The 10,000-nt window shown below is 39.7% G+C and overlaps 1 protein-coding gene across 1 annotated transcript in view; it reads right to left on the bottom strand.

Moving 5' to 3' along the window:
- Positions 1–10,000, bottom strand: part of LOC311240465 (insulin-like growth factor 2 mRNA-binding protein 1) — a gene marked incomplete at its 5' end in the record, with an annotated part of 44,670 nt that overhangs the window by 14,171 nt on the left and 20,499 nt on the right. The window lies entirely within an intron of this gene.

Below are 10,000 nucleotides of genomic sequence, written 5' to 3'. Positions count from 1 at the left end.
AAAACCTTCTGTTTAATCATCTTCCATTTATTCATTTGCTTAGATTTTTCAGGTCTGGTCAATTTTAGCATGGTGTTATTCACAGTCAAAGATAAAAAAAAATTGTATTGATATTTTCATTTGGTTCATTACAATCTACTCAAGCCTAGTAACAGACACAGTATTTCTGACACTGGGAATACATTCCCTGAGATAGATGTCTCTAGAATCAGATACCAAGAACATGCAAATGAGCCATATTAAAAAAAAGTCTGTAAATGTGTATTCTACGTTCTTATGGAATGAATGAGATAAAAAAAAGTGTAATTTTCTTTTAAAAAATTATAATTTTTTTTAATAAATTTTGAGTTAATTTTCATAACGTGATAATTTGCTGTGTAATTAATTAATCTAATTAACGTGATAAATTGACAGCCCTAGTTTTCATACTTAAAGGAACACGCCAACATTTTGGGAAAATAGCTTAGCGTCTTCTCCAGAGAGAGACAAGAAGATAGATACCAGTTGACTCTCGTTCAGTAGAAAGCAATCTGGCTGCATGTTAGCCTAGCTTAGCACAATGAATAGAAGCGGATATGGCAGGTTAGCCTAGGCATTGTCCAACTAACACCTCTCCCGAAGGCTAACCGGTCATGTCCACTTCCATTCATTGTGCTAAGCTAGGCTAACATGCAGCCAGATAGCTTTCTACTGAACGCACAGAGAGGGAACTGGTATCTATCTTCTCTGAAGAAGCAAATTTACCAAAATGTTGGCGTGTTCCTTTAAAGGTGCTGTATAGATAACATCAATAATAAATGCAATTGTTCAACTGTGTGCAACTGCCAACATTAAAAATGTTAAGGGTAATATTCCAGTACGTCGTCTTGTGAACATTTTAAGCTCTTTTCATTTCTTCTCTGACTTTGTTCGAGGCTACTGATGTAAAAAAGGAGGGCAGTGCTCGCAGCGTAAAGGAACACCTGTGATTGGTCAGACAATGTAGCTGATGAATGAGGAGCGCTTGATTTGATGTAGAGGAGCAGGTAGTCAAAAATGGAATGCATCAATATTGCAGGTGATTGTGTTTAATTAAATGCGGAGGCCAATTTTGTGATCATGATTAATATACGATTTTATACAACGGCATGCAAATTTCTCGATTCTGATTGGCCATTTACACGTCTTTATTGGCAACAATCCACGGTCCTGGGCTCAGGACCCGCCCACAACCGAATCACATATCACTCCCCGGCTCACTCCGGGAGAAAACAAGATCGCGGACAACAAATGGATATGTTGATAGCACCATAACGACTAAATATGAAGCGATTCTGTCAAGGGGAATGTGTTAGTCCTTTAAACAATGTTGGATGATGTAATTGATGGGTCTTGAGTCAATCTAGAACAAAAGAAAAATCGCGGATTGATTGATTGATTAATTGATTGATTTAAATTTCTACTTCCTTCCCACTGACTGCAGCGTTCACTCTCACACTGTCCGACGCTGGCGTACCCACAAACACACACACACACATACACGCACACACACACACACACACATACACACACACACACACACACACACACACACACACACACACACACACACACACACACACTGTGACACACACACACACACACACACACACACACACACACTCCTGTCTGCAACAGCGGGGGAGTCAGACTGAGAGAGAAGCAGCGCTGTTTTAAGTGAGCATGGTCTATTGAATTGATTGATTGCTAATTTTATTACTGTACCCCTGGTTTCCAACTGGTTAAGTTTAGGCTAAAAGAAATAAATAAAAAAATAGGGCAAAGAAAACGTTTTTTTCCTATAGGGCAAAGAAAACGTTTTAATTTGTTTTACCTACTTTATATAGAAGCATCTAAGAATGAAGTTCTATGGAAAGTAGGTCTGCATTCCCTTAACAATTGTGTGTATTGAGCCGTACTGTATTGTACCCATTCTGCATCTGGTAATACAATTTTCAATCAATCATTCCAATAATACACAGTTGGATGTGTTAGTTGGTTGGATGCACTTCAAGCTGCTTCCACATGAGGCAACTTCTCTCAATCATTCCAATAATACACAGTTGGATGTGTTAGTTTGGTTGGATGCACTTCAAGCTGCTTCCACATGGAGGCAACTTGTCTTTTTTGTAGTTGTGGGAACTACTTTTTCTGGCGGATGGTTTTTTCAATAAATCTTCGATTAATGTGTGTTTATTGTATAGAAATAAGGTTGGATGAATCTGGCAGTTGTATAAAAGCTTTACACCACTTGTAGTCGTGATTTGTGACCAATAAACCATGCCTAGGGGGGTCTAACGACCCTCGGCTGCGCCTCGGGCCTAACGACCACCCCTAGGCATGGTTTATTGGTCACAAACCACTCCTGCGCGTGATGTAATGCTTAAATACTTCCCAACACAGTGGGTATAACATATTTGAATTGTTAATTTAATATAGGATGCTGCATGTTCTCCTGTCAGGTTCTGAACTGTGTGGGCGTCAAACAGGCAGAAAGACTGTCAGGTTTTAAACCGTGTGAGTATATATTTGTTCCAATTAAATTGTCGGTTTGGTCAATCAGTATTTGTATTGTTATTGTCTACATTGCTCTTACCCTTTTTCTTATTCTCTACATTGTTTTTATTCTGTCTATTTTATGCTCATTTTATGACAAATTTACTGCTGTGAAGCATTTTGGGGTGTAATTCTTGCATGAAAGGTGCTAAACAAATAAAGTTATTATTATTATTATTACTGTATCCAGGTACATTTCTATGACAGCCCCGGTTTGAAGGCTGTAGTTTCCTAAAAGGCCCACTAGGTGGCGTACAGAGAGCGCAGGATAAACACAGAGCAGTCTGAGGGGCTGATAAAACCACAGCAGATTTCTCTGCACTTGACTTCAGTTTTATTCCATTGACATCTCATTGTCTGATTGATTGCATCACGTGAAAGTGACAGGAAAAATGGGATCTCCTTACAAATGAGAGTTGCATGTTTTTTTTTACGTCAATCATTCGCTGAAGGTCTCACGACAAAACACATTCCATTTTCATCCCTGTGTTGAAGGTAAATGGACTGAATTTATAGAGCGCTTTACAACTTATGCTTCACATTCACCCACACAATCACGACTGAGGCAACCATGCAATGCAAGGTTCTGACCTGCTCGTCAGAAGCAGTGATGGGTTATAAACGTCTTGCTCAAGGACAGCTTTAAACAAACACTCACCTTAACACTCACTTTAGACATTTTAACACTGCATTATATTTATCTATTATTAAAGAGATTTGCACCTTACCTCTAAGTTTTGTACCTCATTTTCTGCATTGTACCTCACTGTACACATTTTTACTGTATATTGTATGTATATTGTATATTCCTCTTTACTTTTTTACTTACTTTCTTTTTTTACTGTATGAAGCACACTCTAAGGGGCCCATACAGAACCAAGCATTTCACCGTAAAGTACGTGTATTTTATTGTGATAATTAATAAACAAACTTGAAACTTGACACTTCGACACTCTCTACCTCCTGAGCCACTGTTATGTTGGAATAAAACACTAACGGGAAGGTTTCTATTTGTCTCTACTAGTTCACTGTCCCACAGGGGTTTTGGAATAACACATTTCATTCCTTGGTCCAGAGACGCTCTTTAATTTATAGTTTAAGTTTAAGGTGAGGGCTAGAGCCAAGACTACCGTAGCCCAATCAAATCGAAGTCTGAAGGAGGGACAAAACGAGGTTAAGATTAAGTGTTTGATGACAGGTTGTTTAATTTTCTTTGTTTGTTTAGTTGGGTTGATTGGACTCTTATAGATATGTTTGCTTTTGGTTCATGTTTGTATAGGATGACTCGTTGGGTTAAACTGGATTTGTTTTTATATTTTTACTGTATCAATAATTGTATGTTATTCTGTTAATTTCACTTATTTCTTTTATTTTGTTGTTAAATATATTTGTATTTATTTACTGTATTATTTGTTGTAATGTTGATTGCGTGTGGACCCCAGGAAGATTAGCAAACTGCTACGGCATAAGCTAATGGGGATCCTTTAAATAAACAAATAAACAACAACATCTTGTTCTGAGCAACCCGAGCCCGATATAAGACATAGACTGAAATAGGCAATAAATGACAAATGTTATTAAATGACATCATATTAAATCATTTTCAAAAGATACTCAGCGTTCCACTGGCAGAGCCCATCAGAGCGCATCATGGAATTCATGCAATCAACCATTTTTATTTCAGAGATATAAGTTGAGCATCTTTTGAAAATCTTAGAATCTTAAATCATAGATTGGTAGGAAAACAAATACATAATATGCATACAGTATATTAATATATGTACGTATACATCCCATAGTGTCTCCCAAACCAAGACACATCCACGTCAAAACAGACTTAAAAGAAAAACACGGCCACGTCAAAACAGACTTAAAAGAAAAACACGGCCACGTCAAAACAGACTTAAAGAAAAACACGGCCACGTCAAAACAGACTTAAAGAAAAACACGGCCACGTCAAAACAGACTTAAAGAAAAACACGGCCACGTCAAAACAGACTTAAAGAAAAACACGGCCACGTCAAAACAGACTTAAAAGAAAAACACGGCCACGTCAAAACAGACTTAAAGAAAAACACGGCCACGTCAAAACAGACTTAAAGAAAAACACGGCCACGTCAAAACAGACTTAAAGAAAAACACGGCCACGTCAAAACGGACTTAAAGAAAAACACGGCCACGTCAAAACGGACCTAAAAAAACACGTCCACATCAAAACAGACTATCAATATACATAAACAGTTCCCTATGATTTAAGCCAAAGAACTCAGGAAGAACCACCATTTTCCAGAGGGTTACGTTGGCTGACAGGGTTAGGTTGGTCCTTTTTACATTTTTCTATAAATTGAAGAGAGAGAGAGAGAGAGAGAAAGAGAGAGAGAGAGAACTTACTGTCTAGCATGTTCCCGGGTCCCGTATGTAACATTAACCACTGCCGTCTCGCTCTCTGTGTTCACTAAGAGAAAGAGAGAGAGAAAGGGGGAGGGGGGGGGGAGATGGCAAGAGATAGAGAGAAAGAGAGAGAGAGAGAGAGGGAGACAATATTCAGTTTATTACAGTGAATATCTTCCTGATTGGTTACATTTACATTTACATTTAGTCATTTAGCTGACGCTTTTATCCAAAGCGACTTACAAGGGGGTTCAATGAAATTAGGTGCCTGCTGGTGTTTAGACTGGTGTTCTACTGGGTGTCTGGTGTTCTACTGGGTGTCTGGTGTTTAGACTGGTGTTCTACTGGGTGTCTGGTGTTCTACTGGGTGTCTGGTGTTTAGACTGGTGTTCTACTGGGTGTCTGGTGTTTAGACTGGTGTTCTACTGGGTGTCTGGTGTTTAAACTGGTGTTCTACTGGGTGTCTGGTGTTTAGACTGGTGTTCTACTGGGTGTCTGGTGTTTAGACTGGTGTTCTACTGGGTGTCTGGTGTCTAGACTGGTGTTCTACTGGGTGTCTGGTGTTTAGACTGGTGTTCTACTGGGTGTCTGGTGTTTAGACTGGTGTTCTACTGGGTGTCTGGTGTTTAGACTGGTGTTCTACTGGGTGTCTGGTGTTTAGACTGGTGTTCTACTGGGTGTCTGGTGTTTAGACTGGTGTTCTACTGGGTGTCTGAGGTCTAGACTGGTGTTGTGCACTGCTCTGCACTAAAATGTGTCTGGGTGCCAACTGGGAGAGATTCAGTACAATGAAAACCCTGTCTTTCAATGTCATTGCATTATTTTATGTTGATGTAAAATTACCAAAAAGTTAGAACTGTTGTTGTTGTTGTTGTTGTTGTTGTTGACTAAAGACATTGCACAATACGCTTCTTCTGACTGAATTAACATCATTGTACTGGTTCTTTAAAGTTCTACGTCATTATCCCCCCGACTAAGTATCTGGGAGCAGTGGGGCCGCCACAGACGCGGTGTCCGGGGACCAGCTCCGGTTGTAAACGCAGTACCTCGGTCAAGGGGGGCGGCGGCAGGAGTATGTACTTACAGTAGCATGCGTGTCTTTTATAGTGTGGGAGGAAACCAGAGCGCCCAGAGGAAACCCAAGTAACCACGGTGAGAACAGGCAAACTCCGCCCCGCCAGGGTTCAAACCCAGGACCTTGTTGCTGTGAGGACACAGTGCTGGCCGCCGCGCCGCAGTGCCAGTACCCGGCTGGTATTTGGAATGGGTACCTGAACGTGCCGTGCACACATTCCTTGAGGACATGCTCTTGAGCAAGGTACTGATTATCCCCAGGAGCTTCTATCCCCAGGCCATCAGGATGCTCAATGACTCTATGTAACAACCCATCATCTACACTCATTGCACACACATCCACATGCACACACTCACTTTTAAACAAACACGCACCTTATTAACACTCACTTTAACCTGACTACATTATATTTATCTATTTATTAAAGAGATTTGCACTACATTCATACCTCGTTTGCATTTGCAGTGCACCTTACCGTAAAGTTTTGTACCTCATTGTCTCCATTTGTACCTCACTGTTTACTCATTTTTACTCACTGTACTTAGATTGTACTTAGGTTGTACTTTAGATTGTATATTGTATTGTATATTGTATATTCCTCTTTTACTAACTTTTTTTTACTTACTTTTTTACTAACCTTTTTACTGTATGAAGCACCCTCTCAGGGGCTCATACAGAACCAAGCGTTTCACCGTAAAGTACATGTATTTTATTGTGACAAATAATAAACAAACTTGAACTTGAACTTGAAACATTGGAGCTCAAATCTCGTCCAAGGGTGCTCCCCTGCAGTCGCTCTGACCTCTCTGATACAATACATGTGTGTGGGGACTGTGTGTATCTATAGCTAGAAGGGATGAGGAAAGCACATTTAGATTTGAGTAAATTGGCAATAAAGTAATAATAATAATTATTATTATTATTATAATTATAATAATTTTAATAATTATAATTATAATAAAATAAAGTAATCTTCTACAGTTTTATCTTCAAAGGAGTGACATGTTGGTCTCCGGTGCCAAGTGGCAACACTGGTCAGGTTTTCCACAGGAACATGGAAACACCAATGCAGGCTATAACCGTTTCCCTGTCTGAAATCCCTCAGCAAATACACAACCAGACAGAATCTACTAACCCTACTACCCTCAGTACCTACACAACCAGACAGAATCTACTAACCCTACTACCCTCAGTACCTACACAACCAGACAGAATCTACTAACCCTACTACCCTCAGTACCTACACAATCACATCTACTAACCCTACTACTCTCAGTCCCTACACAACCAGACAGAATCTACTAACCCTACTACCCTCAGTACCTACACAATCACATCTACTAACCCTACTACCCTCAGTACCTACACAATCACATCTACTAACCCTACTACCCTCAGTACCTACACAATCACATCTACTAACCCTACTACCCTCAGTACCTACACAATCAGACAGAAGCTACTAACCCTACTACCCTCAGTACCTACACAATCACATCTACTAACCCTACTACCCTCAGTACCTACACAATCAGACAGAAGCTACTAACCCTACTACTCTCAGTACCTACACAATCAGACAGAAGCTACTAACCCTACTACTCTCAGTACCTACACTACACAATCAGACAGAAGCTACTAACCCTACTACCCTCAGTAGAGTGTAGAGATACCTTGAAAAATATCGATATTCGATACCATTTTCGATACCACAGGGGAAAAGTTCCAATCTAAAAAAAAAAAGAAAAAAAAAAAAAAAAAAAAAAAAAGATAAAGATAAATATATATATAGATATTTTTAATACATTTAGCTTTTGTTGCTGGTTGATTCTCCTCAGCTTCTCTCTGGTACTATAAGAGAAGATAAATATAACACTTTTAAAACCCTTTGTTTATCTTTAGATCACATATAACTAATAACCCATAATAACTAAATGATATAATCTTAGAAATTAAGTAAAGTTAATAGTACTGCGTGTTAAGCATAACAGATTGATTGATTGCAAATTGTATTAACAGATTGCAGAATGGGTACAATACAGTACAGCTCAATACACACAATTGTTAAGGGGATGCAGACCAGAGAAAGACTTTTGTCTTGTTTACATCAGGGTCCCCCATTTTCAATTCATCATAACATATGACATTTATTTTTATTTATATTTTTTTAATCAAATTTAACTTATTACCTTTTTTCAACTGCAAAGTAAAACTTTGTTAACATGTTTTATCTAATAAAATAAAGTTTAGTGAGTCTGTTCATCTCACTTCAATCATTTTTATTGCAGAACATGGTATTTTCTCAAGCAGACAGATGTAAACACTGTAATCTGTGTTGCATCTGTATTACAGTCATATTCCAACTTAACTGAATGCACATGTGTGTGTGTGTGTGTGTGTGTGTGTGTGTGTGTGTGTGTGTGTGTGTGTGTGTGTAGGTGTGTGTGTGTGTGTGTGTGTGTGTGTGTGTGTGTGTGTGTGTGTGTGTGTGTGTGTGTGTGTGTGTGGACTACTGTACTATTACAGGTATTGAAATGAACAATGCAACTTCCTCAACTTCCTTTTTTTATGAATAATTAAATATCGATATTGCGGGAAATGAGTATTGAAACCGTTTTAAATATTCAGAATCGATATGTATCGAAGAATCGATATTTTTGACAACACTAGTAGCTACACAATTAGACAGAAGCTACTAACCCTACTGTTCAGTAGGTTCACCCAGGTAGGTCAGAAATCAGCTCCTACTGCATTTCTATCCTGGGGGGGGGGGGGGGGGGATCACATTGCGTTATATTGCTGTCAACAGTAATAATATGCAGCATCTGACTTGGTTGGGCGTAAAAAAATTGTGATGAACAGACACAAGTAAACATAATCTATTTACACCTGAAGGGCACATTGTCCACATGGGGTTTAAATTGTTCGCGTCGTCCATGATTGTTCTGGTCGTTAGAGTACGTCAGTGAAGTCACACCTTTATGGTATTTTTTTTTTGTGAAGCATAAATCCACTTCCTGAAAGTAACCACGCTAAGCGTACCCAATAACACCTGGAAGACAGTAGACATCTGGCGATTTTAATACTACTGACGGGGGGGGTAGCAGAGAACGCCTACTCAACCATCAAAAAGACCCTCCGTACTGAAAGATTCATAATGCGGCAGCCTCCAGACGCGGTACATGTTATATGACTCTGATAGGCCTTGACAGAAGGTCATGTCTAGATGCAATAGCCAGGAAGGACGTTTCTACATTAATTTGAATCACAAAGTGATGATTTTTGACGACCTGATTGGCTAGAAGCTCAGTATAAGTGTGAAGCAGGCTGGCTGGGAGGTACTACCTTGTTCACAGTTCTCCACAGTTCCATACTGGGCCAGCAGACCATCTAGAACCTGACACAGAGAGAGAGAGAGAGAGAGAGAGAGAGAGAGAGAGAGAGAGAGAGAGAGAGAGAGAGAGAGAGAGAGAGAGAGAGAGAGAGAGAGAGAGAAGAGAGAGAGAGAGAGAGAGAGAGAGGGAGAGAGAGAGAGAGAGGGAGAGAGAGAGAGAGAGAGAGAGAGAGAGGGAGAGAGAGAGAGAGAGAGAGAGAGAGAGAGAGAGAGAGAGAGAGAGGGAGAGAGAGAGAGAGAGGGAATGGGGGAAAAGTCAGCAAACCTGGATGAATGGGGGAAAAGTCAGCAAACCTGGATGAATGGGGGGAAAAGTCAGCAAACCTGGATGTCATACAAACACAACAGTCATGGAAAAACGTGATTTTAAAACCCAACTGATCCCAATATTGGGGATTTTACCCTAAAAAGGTTATTACATTCACATTACATTTTAGTCATTTAGCTGACGCTTTTATCCAAAGCGACTTACAAGTTCTGTACAACAGGTCAGCAGGAAGGGTACAACTCTTTCAGCTGAGTAAGAATGTTCATCAAACAGTGCTGAAACTTGGGTGCTGCAGTGT

This window comes from Notolepis coatsorum (assembly GCF_963971535.1).
Source record: "Notolepis coatsorum genome assembly, chromosome: 14".
Lineage (NCBI taxonomy): Eukaryota > Metazoa > Chordata > Actinopteri > Aulopiformes > Paralepididae > Notolepis > Notolepis coatsorum.
The sequence above is the reverse complement of the archived record's forward strand: the minus strand, read 5'-3'. Positions and strand labels throughout refer to the sequence as shown.